The sequence below is a fragment of the Rhinolophus sinicus genome, linkage group LG03, assembly GCF_036562045.2.
Source record: "Rhinolophus sinicus isolate RSC01 linkage group LG03, ASM3656204v1, whole genome shotgun sequence".
Lineage (NCBI taxonomy): Eukaryota > Metazoa > Chordata > Mammalia > Chiroptera > Rhinolophidae > Rhinolophus > Rhinolophus sinicus.
Genome location: NC_133753.1, coordinates 191,733,738 through 191,752,866, shown reverse-complemented (window position 1 = coordinate 191,752,866; position 19,129 = coordinate 191,733,738).

The following is a 19,129-nucleotide window of genomic DNA, read 5'->3' as shown; positions in this document are numbered from 1 at the left end:
CATCAAGTGTAACAACATTTACATCATAGGGGTGTCAGAAGGAAAAGAGAGAAAGCAAGGGATTGAGAAGATATTTGAAGAAATAATGACTGAGAACTTTCCTAACCTGGTGAAAGAAATAGACATACAAGTCCACGAAGCACTGAGAGTCCCAAACAAGATGAACCCAAACAGGCCCACACCAAGACACCCCATAATTAGAATGGCAAAGGTTAAAGAGAAAAAGAGAATGCTAACAGAATCAAGAGAAAGACAACTAGTCACTTATTAGGGAGCTCACATAAAATTGTCAGCTGATTTCTCAACAGAAAGTGTGCAGGCCAGAAGGGATTGTCACAAAGTATTCAATGTGATGAAAAACAAGGACCTACAACCAAGCCTACTACACCCAGTAAGGTTATCATTTAAAATCAAAGGACAGATGACGAGCTTCCCAGAAAAAAAAGCTAAAGAAGTTCATCACCACCAAATCAGTATTACAAGGAATGTTAGAGCGACTTCTTTAAGATGAAAAAAAAAAATCAAAATGATGAATAATGAAATGGCAATAGCTACACATCTATCAACAATTACTTTCAATGAAAATGGATTAAGTGCTCTGATCAAAAGACATAGGCTGGCTGAATGAATAAGAAAACCCTTACGCTGCCTACAAGAGACTCACTTCAGATTGAAAGACACACAGACAGAAAGTAAAGGGACAGAAAAAGACATTTCATGAAAATGGAAACAAAAGAAACACAAAAAGCTGGGGTAGCAATACTTACAAGAGACAAAATAGACTTTAAAACAAAAGCTATAAGAAGAGACAATGAAGGGCCCAGTAATCCCACTTCAGGGTATTTATCTGAAGAAACCTACTTTGAGGGGATGTGTGCATCCACATACTAATTGCAGCGTTGTTTACAATGGCCAAGAGGGAGAGGCAGCCTGGGTGTCAGTTGTTGGATAAATGGATAATATATACAACGAAATATTGCTTGGCTGGGAAAGGGAATAGGTTCTTCTCATTCTTCTTTTTAATAAAAATCTTAAAAATAAACACACAATAAACCCTCAAAATAAACAAACAATAAACCCCAAAACTGAAATTAATGCATAAAGACCTAAAGTAAACAAAATATCATTGTCTTGAGTAAAGATAGGATCAGCAACAATGCTGCGGTAAGCCATTGGGGAACCTCAGGAAAAAGGAAAAAGGAAAAATCAAATACAGATCCTTAGTCTGGGTTTGACTAGATAAGAATATTTTGTTTTAATTTTTTTTTCATATTTTAGTTATTCTTTATTTTTAAAGATTTTTATTAAACTATAGTTAACATATAATATTATATCAGTTTCAGGGGTACGCCATAATTATTCAACATTTATAGACCTAAAGAAGTGATCACCATGATAAGTACAGCAACTATCTGACACCGTACTATGTTATCAAAATATTATTGACTCTATTCCCTATTTTGTATATTACATCCCCATGACTTACTTGTTTGATACCTGGACATTTAAACCTCTTACTCTCCTTAAACTTCCCCCCTTTTAAATTTTTTCAATTATAGTTGATATATAATATTATTTTATATTAATTTCAGGTGTACAGCATATGGTTAGACATTCCTATAATTTAAGAAGTGATCCCCATGACTAGTCTAGTACCCACCTGGAACTATACATGGTTATTACCATATCACTGACTACATTTCCAACGCCTTACTTTACACCTCTATGACACCCCTGTCCTAATAGTGCTTGGTTACCTGGAACAAAACATTGATTTCTCTGTCTCCGGGTTTCCTTATCTTAACAAGTAGAAGTTGAACTAGCTGACTTTCCATGGATTGCATTCTATGATTTTTTTATTCTATCTTATTCAGGTATGATCACAATATTATTTACAATTAGTTAAACATACCTTGAAATATTTAAATAAACACCTAATTAGCTGTCTGAGGGAATGGCCATGATTTCACAGTAGCAAGGATCCTCTAGCAAGCATTCTATCATCATCTTTCTTTTATAATTACCCTCTGCTACCCCCTTCTCTAATATATATGAACCAAATGACGGTCCCAAATCACCTCTTACTTTTCAAGGAGCAACTTTCAATGTACTTTCTGTTCCCGACGCTGTTTTGAAAATTCTCCAGAGAACGTACCTTTATTTTTGCCACATTGTTATTCCCCCTCAGTTGCCGTACTCTTCTACCTCTCCGTGGCATTTGATGCTGTTATACACAGCATCCATTAGAGGCTTTGAAGTACCTCATTATTTCTCAGCTTCTTTACCTGCTTCCTACTTTCTAACCATAAAGCAGTCCCATAATATCTTTTGCTTTTTAAAATGAGACACAATAATCCAAAGTCTTGCAGAACTGAATGCCTGCTTCTCTGCTTAAACTGCTTACACCTCCCAACTTCATTTATCCAGCAATATTTACCAAGTATCTACCATGAGTGTGACATTGTGCGAGAATCCTAGGCATAATGAGAAAATAGACACCCGCCCTGATTTTCATGTGTGAAAAGACATTTCTAGTCTTTTCCATCCCGGTGGGAAAGACATATTCATAGACATAACAGTCATATGATACATGCTTACAGATAGGTCCTCCTAAGGGAAGGGTCTCAGTTTTATGACAGCCCATCTGAAAGCAGCCTGACCCAGAGGCAGGGGGATGCCATTCCAGGTTAAGCAAACAGGATGTGAGAAGGACCCGTGGCAGGAAGTAGCACGGTGTGTTTTAGGAACTGACAAAAGAGAATTTGTAGGTATGAAAGAGGGAAAACTATAAGATATGTGTGCATTAAATTATGCTCTGAGAGATTTATTAGGCAGCACGACTTATTGTGGAGTTGATGGGAGAACCAAGTGTCTATTGAGAGAACAATTCCAACATCAGGTCTTTTAAGTTACCATTGGCTCTGCATTTCCTCATCGGAGTAGATAATACGGTTCTCCCATACCCCCATTTATTCTTAGGAATATGGGCCATTAGAAGGACAGATAAGTCACCACCACTTATAAAATAAAGGCAAAGCCTTTGGCGTGGCAATTCCACAAGTTTCAAGTTTTTCTATCATCTATCTATTATCTATCTATCATCTATCTAATCTATCAAAATGTTAGTGCGATCTGTATGCGTATTTAGGAGGTTGAGTAATCCTTGATTAAGTAAGTAGATGAATCAACCGATGGACAGATACATTAGGTATTGCCAATATCCTCACAACTACTAATAATGTTTGTTTAAGCATAGAAATAGTCTTTTCTGATTCTCTGAGGAAGACAGATCTGAATGGGCATTTGGAAGGCACAGGGAGGCCCTGGTTGTCTGGAGGGAGGGATACTGAAAGGAGCTTAACGGCCCTTCCACAGGGTTTCTCTGCAGTGGTTGCCAGCGAGGCTTTCGCTGTTGATGATGCTTGCCAGTAATGAGCTTCGATAGGGACCTAAGTTTGGAGTTTGCACATTTCCATTCCTTTCTTCAGAGACTATAGGTTTCAGTCATCTCTGTCCTTAGTTCTTGAAGGAACCAACTCCTAAGTCGCAGATATATACAGTAATTCTGGATATAAATCCTTGTAATATTGACCAAGATTTTCTTATCAGTAAAATGGCAGTAACAAAATTTTCCTTGAGTGAAAATATGAACCTCACATATTTATAAAATAATATTTACCTTAAAAGGGTAAATGTAATTCAAGAGTCTTGTACTTTGAACGTATACACAACATCATTAGTTTTGAACCACTAAATCCAACAGCATTCAGGCAAAATTCTGAAACATGTAAACATGATTTTCACACACACACACGTGCACACACACACACACACACACACACACACACACACACACAGTGACAACGGTGCTGTAAATAATGGCCTGTTCTCTACAAGCCAATGTAATCTTTTCATTCAAAAAAATCTTTCTAAACCATTTCCCCCAGATAATGGAGTATGCAAAGGAGCTTTTCGTATGCCAGTTTAATTCCTGTATATATTCCCAATTAATTACAGATCTTAATGTTTATAAAGCTGTGTAGCACTTGCAAAGTGTTTTCACACTTATACGTTTAATATCTCATTTCAAATTTAAAACACTCCTTGGTAAGATAGGTGGGTATTATAATTCTAATTTGAGGGATGAAGAAGGGATTCAAGGAAGTCAATAATTTGCCCAACATCCAATAAAAAGTGATTTGCAGAGCTCGGGAGAGTCATCAGCGTTTACCACACAACAAACACAGCGTGGGCATGAACACAGGTACTCCATAGACCTTTGCCTATAATGCCAGCATCACTCGTCCAAGGAAAGTCATGTTGCCACCAATGAACTGATGCAAGAACTGAGGTTAACCCAGCTAAGCGGCAGAGCTTAGAACTAAACTAAGAGGCTCACACTGTGCCCCAAAACAGGTTTCCTTCATTCGCATTCGCTCCTTTTCTCCTCGTTTAATAGTTATATCAATGCATTTTTTATGATAGCAGAATACTTTGTATTCATATTTTTCAGGTCAAATGATTAAATGTAATTTACAGTTGGTTCCTGGAGATTCCTGTAGACAGTATGTTTTTTTTAGTAACTATTTTGAATAATAATTTTCTGTCAAATTACCAATTTCTTCTCCTCCCTGCAGAGCACTTTAATAGGAGAGCCAGGATATGGCAATGTCGATTTAGGTGCTGTATTAAAACTAGTTGGAAATGTTTCACTCATACTCATATTTATTTAAATGTTTTTATAGGCATTCTTCTTAGTTGAGGTTTAAATATTGGACTAGAAAAGAAATCCCATGGAAGTTTCATTGTCATCATCATCAGCAGCAGCAAATATTCATTTCTAAGCACTTTACTAAATAAAGAAGATAAAATTCCTTCTTCCTAAAAGTCTGAAAAGAGGTCAGCCTAAAGACTAAACATGAAGTCATTTCCAATAATCAATTATGTTCACAAGTAAAAAATAAAATAAGTTTTAAGCCGAGGATTCCAATAAAGATACATGGTGGAAATGTTTCAAGGTAAACACTGTATTCCAGACGAAGTGTACAAAGCTCTATAATTGACGAATCAGCACAGTAATTTCTAGGAGCTGGTTTCATATGTATATAGAGTAAAAAACAAATGAAATTAGACGTTATAGAAAATAATAGATTTTGTTTTCCCCCTGAAGATCAGACACACATATTGCAGCTCCTGGTTTTTTAAAGTAAGGTATTCAAATGCTAAAAAAATAAATATGTCATTATTTCTGTATCTTTGAGAAGGAGGTTTATTATAAAATATTCCTTCAGTTTTTGGTTTTAGGATGCTGATGTCATCATAGGCTATATAGCGAAGTACACTATATAAGGATCACGAATTTGGGATTTTTGATTTAGAAGGAGGAATCACTTCCTGTAGAAAGCCAGCTGGAGTAAAAGCTTCAATAGCTAGAACTGACATCATAGCAAATTATGATGTCATTCAGAATGTTAGCCTTCCAGGTCTTTATCTGAATTCTAGTAAGCAGGAAGAAAACCAAAGGCAATTTCCAATATTCTGGTACTGTTGGCTATTAATTTTGAAAAACTCGCCAATGTATAACTCTCATGGACACACCTATTTGACCCATTATTTGAAAACCCTTCTATAACTCATATTAAACGTAGTGTTATCAGTGCTCCCCAGGCTTGTAGTTGTTGCTTAGTTATGTGCACATTATAATTCTTCATATCTCCGTTGCCACTTAAATCCTTTGGATTTGTTTCCATGTTTCAAGCAGCAAAATGAAGTTATTCCAGGCGCAGGAGTTAATGGGGTCATTCATTCATGCTCTCTGGAAGAACTTAGTAATATATTGGTTTCCATATGTAGCACTGCCCTCTACTGGGGAAAGAAAAATCTGATGTTATTAATGGATTTCTAACTACTTAAGAGTAGCTTGGGAGAGAATATATGAAAAAATTAATTCAAATTTAACTACCCTGACTTTTTTTTTTGAAGTGGAAGGAACTGAGGAATCTGATCATAAAATATGAGAAGCGTTGACTTCTTCCTGTCCACATTTTTACTTCTTTATCTTCTTGTTTTAACAAATACATTCTTTGGTTTGAACGTGAGACTCTTAGATCCTTTTGGGCTTAAACGTAGAAGAGAGAACTGGTACCTTGTATTATAAACTAGAGAAGTGGTAATAAGATTGAAGTCAGTTTGGCATTAATTTCAAGAATTTTTCATTTGAGATGGTGCTCAAGAGGCAGATAGAAAACAATAATATCTTTTATTTTAGTGGTAATTTTATTTTGTTCATAACTTTAGTTATATTCATGATCAGCTTATATTTGGACGGTGATAGAACATTGTTTGTTTTTAGGTATACCTTCTGTAAGATATCAGGGAGAGCCTGTGAGGTGTATTTCTTCTCTTGTTCTCCTTACTCTGCTTCAATGTAGGGCAGAGCTTTTAGGAATTAACACCACACCAGATTATGTTAGTTACCTCTTAATCCAAAAGACAATTGTTCAGTACCAATATCAGTGTGCTCATAAGTATAAACTCTAAGTAATAGTGAATAATCATTGAAAACTGTGATGAGTTTCACCAGTAAATTAAAAACAAAGATTTGGAACAAACTGGGAGAAGACACAGTGTTGAAGGGTGGCATATGACATTTATGAAAAACTATTTTTCTACATAGTTTGCATGACCTAAAATCTAATGCAATTCACATCTTTATTAATCTTGAATGTCGTATTAATATCTGTTTGTCTCAACCAAACTTTTAGAAGATACAGAATGGCTGTAATTCTATATCTTATTCCCTTACAGGTACCTATGATGATATTCTATGATACTTTATAGGTACCCAACAAAATTTTAAAGTTCTAAGGTAGAACTGACATCCTTTGGTGAAAACGGAAGACACGACATAGGTATTCTCCAACTAGGAGCAAAGGGGTCCCTGATGGAATGGCCAAGATTCTTCTCTGAAAATAGTTTTTGTTGACTTCTTTTTTGATTAAATAAATTCTCTAACCTGGAAGTGGAAGCTCATAGGTGGCTTTCGAGAGAATTTTTCCTTGCAAGAATATTTTACCAAGAACTTTTTTGAATAATGTCAATCCAATAAAGGTCTACTGTAAGTAAAGCTGTATTCATAAAACTTCCAAAGAGATTGGACTATTCATTGTATCAGTTTCTTTTAAAAAATCATATAGCTGGTAGGGATGTGGTGGAAATGCTTTAAATTTTTACCTGGAGAAAAGTACTATCTACTGAGCTATCCTGAGGCTATTGAATGAGATAAAAATCAACAGGAAATTTAAAGGAGAGAATATAAGATGGCTAATGAACATATGAAAGATTCTCGAATGCACAGGTAGTCATGGAGATGCAACTATAGGAAATAGCATTTCATATTTATCATACTGGCAAAAAATTAAAAAGAGATAATATAAACAATCAGTGAGGATGTGGAACCATGGGAATGACTGGAAATGTGAATTGCATTGTGGAAATTTTAATGTAAATTGGGATACAATTTCTTGTTTATTTTTGTCGCATTCAATATCCCCTGGAAAGCTCAGTAGATAGTATTTTTCTCCAGGTAAAAATTTAAAGCATTTCTGCCCCACTGCTGACAGTCACATGGCTTTTAAAAGAAACTGATACAATAAATTGTCCAATCGTTTGGTGAGAGGGTAAAAAACAAGTAACCTCATCATTCCACTCCCCCATCTAATATTTCTTTCAGAGGGGCATCCTCCCTGAACACCCCACAATAGGTGTGCCTCCCCCCCTTTTATGAACATTTAGGACCCCAGGAACTTTTTCAACCTAGTTGTTACAACATGCAATTTTTTATTCATTTGTGTGACTGTTTTACTATGTTTTCTGACTCCCTACAAAAAGTTCATGAGTATGAAAAGTCTCATTGAGAGATTTGCTTTGTGTGTTAACACCATCAAATCACAGATAATGTCTTGTAGTCCTCCACAATACTTCCTCAGTTTATTTTTTTCCCCCTGCTTTTTGCTTTTAAAAATATTTGTGAAAGCTCTAGGAACTGGTGTACTCCCGAGAAAAGATGAAGAAGTATTGATTTTGCTGTGCTTAATTTAGAAGAAAAGTAAATTATTCAAGTGAAAGTGTCTTGGAAATATAACTAGGACAAAAGTTATTTTGTCTCAGTTCAAGGGCAGTTCCTGTACTCTGTGCTGCCTGGTTTACTAGATGGGGCACACAATGTAAAAGCACAGGCACAGAAGTATCTTTTAATCTTATTTATTTAATTGTAAAAAGCAGAGTTACTGCAGCAAATGCTTTGGGTGCAAATTGCAACTTTTTTTGGGGGAGGGGGTCCACTGTTTAATTCAGCCTCTTGGTAAGAAAAATAACCAATTAACAAACAGAAAAAAATGCTGTAAGGAAGGTCACAGAAGTGCAAATTATTTTATGTTCAAGACTGATATAATTTGCGGCTGATAGTTGATAAAAATATTCATCTTTCACTTTTTGAAAGAAATCATGAATTTTATAAGATATTCATTATAAATAACTAGAAAGAGGAGCAATTTTTTAAACGACGGTTGTCCTGTAAGAAAACATGAAAGTATCACTCTTTGGAGGACAATGAGATGCCTCTTTAAACTCCTGCGTTTTGAATTTTCATTGCATGGGTTTCTGTTGGCACAGAGAAATGACAGTGAAATCCAACTCGAATATATTTGTGTAATTTTTTATGGCAAGCAATATATGAATTGCAATGCACTGATGTATTTATCTTTTCTCCTAAATTCTCAGTAAGTTCTTTACTCTCCATCTATATATTTAAAAATTCATTGTTCAATCCAGCTATATATTCCTAGAAATTATCTTTGTACATAAGAAATATTCAGTAATATTCTTGAATAAATGAATATCTACAACTGCCATGATAATGTGCTGATTTAGATGAGAAAAAGGAATACTGATTCCATATTAACAGGAAATCTCATGAATAAACTTGTAATCTATAAGATTGAGCTCTCTAAGTTTAAATTATATATGTGAATAATTATCATCCCAAACTCTTAAAATTAATCATATCAATTCTTCTCAGAAGTAACATATCATTATTATCATTAAGAGATCCTACCAAAATAATAGCTTCCAAAGTTGTAATTTGTGTTTTAATGTGTTATATGAATAAAGGATAGTAGAAATCATTCCATTTTTTGAATAGAAAAATAGTGCAGGCAATATAAGATAGTGTGTGTTAGGGCACCTGAGTGTTGTGTAGTAGCTCGCATTCAGCAGCCTGTCTGGAATCCAATGCTGGTAAACATAATTATGTGACTTCAGACAAACAAATTAAACTTCACTTCTCATCTGAAAAGAGGGGGTATTGCTTACTTCACAGCATCATTGTGAATTCGAATGTCAAGTGCTTAGAGCAGCAACTAGCAAATGATACATGTTATATATGTTATCAATAATAATAATAATAATAATAATAATTAATAATAATATCATTACCATTACTGGAATAGCACACTGACTTACCGATAGTTAGAATTTAGCATTAATTGGCTTAATAGGCACTTGTTTGTGGCAGATATGTCTAGCTTGTATAAATAACACTTTATTGCTTTATTAACTAAATATAAATTATGAAGAATGGATCTCAGGGTTTTCATTACATCATTTAAGGTTCTAATTAATGAAAGTTGTTTTGTAGCTTTAGGTAGCCATTTCAAGCATCTGAATTTTTATTGCTGTTTTTCTCCTTTTTCTGTTCAGTGCATTTCAAGATTTCTGAGCTCTCACTAGTAATGTTTCATGGGCCGCCATTATTATTGAGATTGTCCACTGCCAAACGGAGAATCTAGAAGTACCAACTACTTGTTCACAATTAAGATTAAAAAAATTAACTTTCCTGTAAACTTATAAAGTACAATTAAACTGTTAAACATGGACCTGGACAGAAATTGGAGAACATAAATACTAAGGTTGACATTGTATAAAAACCTCATATGGAATCATACATTAAATTATATTTATTCACATAGCAATGATTATCAATTTGAGCTTTTTAAAATGTATTACCCTTATTTGTATCAAATATAAATTTTATCCATTCTAAAGAATAAAAATAAAAGATTTCTAAGAACCATGAGTCTAACATTTATTACATATACTTAGGGAAATGTAAAGGATGAGATGTCTCTGTGCCATGCAAGCACATACTAGGTATCTTTCTCCTTTCATGAGGCAGATGTTCGTTGCCATAGTGAATGAGAAAGCCTCTCCCCTGGGGTTCAATGCACAGGCCCTGCTCAGGTCTGAATCTGGATTTCAGGATCCTGGAATCCCCACTGCTCTGTACAGAGTCTGCACCCAGAACACTCAACAGTCATGTTCTTACTTTGTCTTCTTTTCACATTTCCAACATTTCCTTCCCTTTTTCATTCCTTCTCTTTGTTTCTTGTCTTGTTTCTTGGTAAATTGCAATTGTCTTTGTAGTCATAATATTTTGAAACTTAGGACGTATGGTTGGTTGATTATATAAGTCCATGAGATGCTCTCTCCTCAGCTGGCAGAGGCCAGGGAACTGGACTTATGGCTGAAAGGCCTGTGTAGTGAGGAACTCACCGGGAATGAGTTACCTTGGCTTGATGGCAGCTGTTAGCCAAAAAGGTGGTCTCCTGGAAAGAAGATGCTTTAGCTATTGTTAAAGCAGAATAGAGGAATAAGGAAAGGGGTGAGTGCTGTATCTTCCTCCTTTTATCTTCACATAATTTAATTGTTCTGAAGCATAGATAGTACAGGTGAGTTTCAATTTGAGACCTCACGTATGGGATTTTTGGAGGAAAGTAGGTTGAGTGTGCGGAACCTGATAAAAAGAGACCAAAGGGGTTTGTAAAAAGCTGCAGTAGATATATAGATGGGTATAAGGTTGCATGGTTTCCCAGTGATCATACAATAACATCTATGTCTACTTGGAACAGTCCAGCAGTTTCTATCGCTGGACAGTGGTATCAACAGTATTTCCTGCTCTCACTCTTCATATTGTCTTAATTTTCTGCTATCACCTGCAGAAGACACAGGGAGAGTCTTTCTACTCTTCTCCCTGTATCTTTTCCACTACCTCCAGCCATACCTGACAATTTACTAACACTGGCCATACCATACCAAGCCACTTCACCATTTTTTTTTTTAATCTCAAAACGTTCTGCCGTTCCATCTCTATCTTGATAGCAAGAGAAGCTCAGATCATGCTTCACCACAAATGCACCTTCATCTATAGTCGTTTTACATCCCAATAGCCAGAATTAAAATCTGTCCTCTGCTGGCCCAGCACATTTCCTGGTGCTTCGTTCTACTTAGAAGCCGTGAGTCATGATGTCTGCCTGCCGTTCATGTTTCTTTTATTTTTTTCCGTTCATGTTTCTTGATAGGAAATTATGCTGTTCTGTTCTTTTCTTTTCTTTTCTCTTTATCCTAATATTGTAGATTTCATAAAATATTAGCACAATATTTTCTTGATACCAATTCATCTGAAAGACTTAAATTCCCCCCACCCCACCAAAAAAGAGAATAATTAGTTTTGAAGTGGAAAATAAACATGTGGCTTTGTGAAGTTGTTATAAAAATCAATATTAATAAATCAAATGTAGCAATCGAAGGCATGTTCTCCCAAGCAATTGAACAATAATTCTCTACCTTTATTTTTCCAAGTCGTTCTCTACTACCCAGAATTGGAGAGCCTATAAAATTTAGGTCAATTTACCTTCTGCTCAGCAGGAATACAGTTGCAAAGTTCAGTAACTTGCAGAACAAACGCACTTTCACATTTTCTTTAGGAATCCCTTGATTATAAACTTCTGTACTTAGCAAATTATGGGTGGAATCTCATTTTCTTTTGGTGTGGTTTGACTATTTCTTTTGCTTTACCATCTCTTTTCAAAACTGTTGTTTTTAGAAACAAAGGTTATATACATTTTTATAAATAACATTACGAATTTAAAGGATGTCTAATCAAGTAGCTGCTACTTACAAAAATGAGAAAACACAAGTGCATCTTAGAATAGTATTATTTACAACTTCATTATTATTAAATCACTTTTATTCATTTAGACACCTCACATTTTCATTTAGCTACTTCCAGAAATGTGTTTTATCATTCAAACCATACAGTATGGAATTATTGTTCCAGTTTATCACATTTTCTCACACAGAAGGAAACATTTCAATATGTTTGAATTATAGCTATTTTCATGTGTCCATTTATAAAATTAAAATGTTCATGAAAGTCAAAACTGTTATATGCTAAAATGGAATCTGATTTATTTTTTCTGGTAATAAAATGCTAGTATTCAATAATGTTTTTGTCAATAATGTTAATTATTTTATACTAAACTGACTTTCTTATATGAAAAATAAGAACTCAGTTTAAAAAATAACAAAGCACTTATTGATATAGAGGGGCTGCTTGGATAGTTTAATTTCACAGCTTGTTTTAAAAATGTCAGTGGGTAAAAGGTACAACATGCAAAAGATGTGGCTTTTATTTTTGAACAAGGATGTGACAAATTACATGACCTGCTGTGTCTTAGTCTTTTGGGAGACCATCCATTATGTACCATCAATAATTTTGACACCTTTGGGCGTGTAACTTTTCTCCTGAAATTGGAAGTATGTTGAAAGTATTCTAAACTACAAATGTCATACAAGTTATTATTTGGCTATTTCACAAAGATAAATTGATTAAAAGAATAATATATGGAATAAAGACAGTTTCACTTTAAACTTAAAAAAAACTGGGTAAGTATACATGTGTTATTACGGCGTTCTGTAAAGTCTCATTTATTTAGAGGACATATAATTAAAAATCCCAGAGATCAGAAGGTTTTATCAAACCAAAGTAATATTGTTTTTGAATTAACACCTCTTTCTACTTAATGTATTACTTCATAAATTGAATAATCTGAATGAGTACTTAAGTACTTGATTTAGTCTTAAGGAATAACTTACACAACAATATATGCTATTGCGTTTTCTAAAGGAAATCATGCATTTTACCACAAAAATTTCCAATACAGAGTCACAAGCATGCAATTAAGCCCAGATTCAAAATAACTGCTGATTATAGAATTTCATAAATTTTAAAAATTAGAATAATTAAGAAAATAATTCTATGAGATGTAATTCCCTATGTATAATTGTTTTCCTGAAAACACACCAGAATTAACCACCTGTTCACAAACGTTCTGAGCCTCTAGTATAGAATCCATTAAAGTGGTTCCAGTTCCAATGCAACCCCACCACAGGGATCCACCCTCTTGAATACGTTAGTTGTCACACTCCTCACTCCTGAAGACCTCTGTAAGCACAGAATGGGCGATACCATGTCAACCTGAACAAAACAAGAACCAGTTCAAGAAGCAAAAGCATTTAGTTGGGATCTAAGAATCTGCAATTCTGGATATATGTATTTAGTTAGAAATCCCAGTATGCCTTGCTTACAGAAGAGGGAATCAGGGATTTTTATGGGGAAAAAAAGAGGATGAAGATGGATGAGGATGAAGAGGAAGAACTCTTTTTAAGAAGAGTTCTTTGGTGGTGATAAGCAAAACTAGCTTTGCTTTGCATTGATTGATCAGGGGGAAGTGGTCACTAGAAAGCATTCATTTTTATCAGTTCCTTTAACAGGAAGTTCACATTCTAGCTGATTTCTTAGAATGTTGGTACATTGCCCAGTTCAAAGATTGTGGCAGAGAGGGAGCTAGGCAAGAGTGAGCTCTCTAATTCTACAGAGAAGGTCGGAAGCACTAACTGAACTGAAAGTCTCCTCGTCCTACGTTGGGTGGTGCAAAGCAGGCAGACTTTTTTGCTCTGTGCCAGTTATCTTTGCCTAAGTTTTACGTGTGGTGAGGAGTGTGTAGTCTCTCAGATGAGAGGGAGAAAACTCCTCAGAGAAGGTGGCTGTCACTTCAGGGGAATAAGCTAACCAGTTCCCTCTGGTAAGATGCTGAAGGCTGGGGTTGAGCAGGTTGGGTGAGTTGGGCTGGGAACACAGGATGTGTCACTGTATACATAAGTTTACATAGAAAATACACATATTCAGTTGAACACATTTCATTAACTATATATACATATGTGTAATTGAGAAGCCAATGTGGTTATATGAAATTTCCTAGGAAATGAAAAATAAAAGCAGAAATTAAAAAAAGAATTCATAGTTTAGACTTTGGATTAGCTAGACTATTTGAATTTCATCACAACCTCAGTGCTAAACCTTGATGTCAAGATACTACATCCTGTAGGCAATCAATTTAAGGCCCTAAAAAGCACCAATTAAGTTTAAAATGATAAGGATCAGTCGCTGCTGTGAGTATGACTGTATGCTCAGCTCTGGGATCCTCCAGGCGAGTCACTAAACCTGAGGGGTTGGCCTTGGAGGCCCTGGGCACAGCATAAAATAACTTTTTATCTTAATAGGAGTGTGGTTTATACAAATGTATTAATTGGTCAAGACTGATTAAATGGCACACTTAAGATCTGTCTATTATACTCAGTAAAATTACCAAGTGGAGAAAATGATCACTAAAAAAATATAAAATTATTTGAATGTTCATTTCTAGTTGCGTGCTCCATCAAAGAAGTACTATGATGACATGACACAAAGGACAGTGCAACTGGTAAGAATTACAAAGACAGATTATTCTGTCTCCTGTAGACTACAGTAAATAGCTCTAGAAGGGACCGCTGCTGTTTTTGAACCCACCCAAGCAATGGAAATGAGGACATTCTAGTAGTCCTGATAGACTTACCCTTCTACTTGATCCTGCGATTATTTAGGGAGACACTTAGCATTAGTTTGAATAAAGGGTACTTTCAAACTTTTAATTTTTGATTTTTTTTTTTTTTTTTTTTTTTTGGTAGGCGGAGGAGGGAAAGACATGTCAGATTTGATTCCTATATTTTGTACCAGTTTTTCAGCCACCTGATGGTGGGCATTTCATGATTTCTCAGCGTGTTGTCCTCAGTATGCCAACCCTTTAAATGGGCAGGGCATTGGTTTCACAGGAGGCGCTATTTAGCTTCACTATGTGAGATTCTTCTTTCCAAAAACCAAATGAAACTAAGATCAATGAATATTCTGTGATAGGTTGCACAATTTTTTTCTTCTACTAGATATTTCAGTGGGTTGTAGGGGAGAGGAGAAGTTTTATCATCGAAGAAAACAGGAGTCTTTACTGCAGCAATTCTCAGAGACATTACTGTGTTAGTATGAAATGTGACCATTCAAGACAGAGAAAAGAATTTAGTGTTTAGAAAACCTCATTTGTGGATAAAACATCTTTTTTTTCCCCCCCCAGGAAATATTTCTCAAGTACAGAGTTATGGGGGCCTTTTTTGGACTATTTTTTTTCTTGAGGAAGAGATAACTCATTCCTAAAGGGAAAAATAATTGTCTTTATTTCTGATTTTATTAATACTCAAAACCTAAAATACACAGTGTACATTTAAATAAAAAGTTATATACTGAATTTAACAGTCACACAATAAAATTAGCATGCAAAATGTAGTGTAATTTCACATATTAAAAAATTAGAAAATTGAGTTAGCACTAACTTTTAAGTAAAGCAAGGCACTTGAGAGTCTACATTTAAACACGTACTCGATTTCCCATTTCACTGACTTTCCCTCGGTTTAGGAGAGAAGGGGAGATGTAGGCTTTGGTAGTGCTAAAATCTTCTCATTGGCACGAATAATTCAATGAGGAATTTGCAGGTGTCAGATGGGTAGCAATAAGGATATCTTCTCCTGCTGTGTTTGCTTAATTAGGTTTGGTATATCCAGATGTTATCTACTGGTATGTAACAAGTTTTACACAATATTGAGGAAGAACATGAATTTTACAGCATTCTTTAACTAATGTATTTAATTTAAACCACATCCCATCGTATCTGCCCCTACCCCACCAAAATGTTACACAGAACATTGTGTTTCAATATTTTACCAAATGGAAAACTCTAGAACCCAATAATTTTGTATAAAGCAGCAGAAAAAATTGATTAGTCCAAGAACTAGCTCATCATCCACTGTATCAATGGATGTTTGAAAGAAGCCTCATAAAAATACAGTTAGTGTTGTATATTAGACAAGCAGAATAAATCAAGAGGAAAATAAATTTTTATTCCTCAGAAAGCATCAAAAGTAAGAGATGACAGTCTAGATTAGAAATGTAATAGCTTAGAGATGTCCTGCAAAGTAATGGCTCTAAACCGTCATGTCTTAACATCGTATTTTTAAATTCTTAGGAACTTTTGTGATCCCATGATGAAAGGAAATGGACCACATTACTTTTAAGTAAATTGCTTATTTTATGATGCAGTATATATTTTGAGCATAGTAATATCACAAATCTATTTTAATAATCATATTCATATAATTCCTAATATTTCAAAGATGTATAGTTTCATATTTTATTACTACCTTTTAACTTTCGACAGATAACATTACATAAATTTTCATGCAAGCTAGAGCTGTGGATTTCCAGGGATTTGTGGAATGATTAATGGTAATGAAAGGAAGAATTGATGTGTAGAATTATCAAAATGTACCAATTTGGAGCTAACAGAAAACCATGCAATCTGTAATACATACATACCATGCTTTCCATTCAATTTACTAATTCTTTCTAGAGACATGCTGTCTGTATAACACAAGACCTTGGCTTCATGTTTAAGGCATCGAAATGCCTGAAACTGATGATATAGACACTTTGCCTACGGAATGTTTAGCTCCACTTCATAATTATTAAGAAGTGATTAAGCAATTTAACAATTATGGAAATTAAGCTCTCTTAATGATGAGACAGGTGATGGATGATTTTGGGTGACAGACTCATTGTATTACTGCCTAGTGTATAACTGCTTGTAGACAGGCACAAATTTGTAACATGATACTCATCAGTTCTTCAAGCAATAGATTTCTGCAGTTGGTTAGACATAAATTGAAACCCATGTGAGAAGGTAGACACAAACTCTCTTGGATTCTCAATATGGAGATCAGCTTGTATTCTTTTATTAATTGTGGGAGAGATTCTTTGATTCAACATTTCATTTATTTGGTAAGTTTCAGTGATATCTATAGGTCTAGGGTAGCTTTTCTGCTACTTGGTGAAAACATCTATACTACCCACCGGAAATTAAGTCTTGAAGGTAGTCAGTGCATCAGCAAACTTACAAGATTACAACTCCTCAATAACTAAACCAGAATTCCCTTCTAATACCTATGAGGAGTATTAATTCAGTCAGAACACCCTACCCTAAAGACGGGAAACTATGTTTGGAATTACTCTATATCCTATTAATTAGCTATAGTATGTGGCCTTCGGTACATAAAAATCTTTTTAAAGAATGATATAATTAGATAAGTGTGTTTGTGTCTAAACAAGGAGTTAAGAAATATATCAATCATCTAAAGTCAGCTAAGTGGTTTATAACAGTGATAAAACATCTTTACTCAAAATCTATGTAGCTATCCTCATCAGGGACAGTGACACATTGAAATGTCCAGTCCACAGAAGTGTCGTTGTGCATATTCATACTCGGATGAAACAGATGATTCAAGAGCCAACTCCTCTGTAAAGGTGCATTTTTTCTGTGCGCTCACATATTGTGTGATGTAAAATTTAAAATATAGGACTGGTTACAGCAACTATTGATTATTGGTTTGGCTGTTTTCCTCCACAATTGCATTGTGAATTATTTGAGAGAAAGACTGACTTTTAATGTTTTTTGTTGTTGTTGTTGTCTGTTTGCTATGTTTTTGATTTCTGCAATGAACATAGTACCTGGCACAATTCAATGTAAATAAGCAAAATGAAAAGATGGATGGATAGTGATAAAAGGGTCAATTGTCAATAGCAATGATAAATGTGTAAGCACCTATACCAAAATTTTAAAAAAATGTATAGCAAAATCAACAGGATTGAAGGAGGAAATTGATGACAGATTGAAAATTACTTGGCATAATATTAGCATATTGAACCCAGCAATATGTAAAAAAGTTAATAACCTCATGACCAAGTAAGTATGGTGTATCATAGGAACACAAATTTGATTTAATATTTGAAAGTCAGTCAATGCAATTTACCTTGTTAAGGGAATAAAGGAGAAAAAGTATAAAATCATTTCCATAATGTACAAAAAAGCATTTGAAAAAATCTCATATATATTTATAGTAATAAAACTATCAGTATGTTAGTAATAGAAGAAAACTTCCTATATATTGTAAAGTGCGTCATCAGAAACCCTAACATCTAACGATTAACAATGGTGAAATATTTACCATTTGCTCTTAGGATCAGGAAAAAGGTAAATCCTTCCTCTTACCGCTTATGGTCAATATTGTACTGGGGTCTTAGCCATTGCAATAAGTCAAATAAAAGAAATAAAAAGAATAATCGAAAAGGATGAAGTAAAACTGTTTAGTTGCAAATGACACAATTGTTTATGTAGAAATTTCTCAGGAACCTACACAATAATTATTATAACTAAGTTAATTTAATAAAGTTGCAGGATACAAAGCTAGTATACAAAAATTAAAAAAATATGAATTACCAGCAAAAAATTAGAAAATAAAGTGAAATAAGCTGTTGCAAATGCAATAGTATCAAAAACGTAAATTACTTAAGGAATAAATTTAACAATAAAGCACAAGACCTCTGCGATAAAAGTAATATAGTGCAGCTGTTAGGATTTTAGAAAGACCTAAATAAATAAATAAACGATGTTCACAGGTCAGAAGACTCAATGTTGCTAAGATGTCACTTGTCTACAGTTTGACTGTTAGATTCAATGCAATCTCAATTATAATAGCAGCCGGCCTCTAAAAAATATTGATAAACTAATTCTCAAGTTAATATGGAAGTGCAAAGGAGCACTTTCATACCAAAGCAATCTTAAAAAAAATAAATAACAGAGTTGAAGGACTTACACTATCAGAAGTCATGCTTACTTTGAAGCTGAAGTAATCAAGACTCTTTTACTGAAATAATAACTGAGAAACAAGTGAAATAAAAAAGAGAACTCAGAAATACATTGATCTATAAGGTCATTTTCAAAAAAATGATACAAAAAAAGATACCAAAGCAATT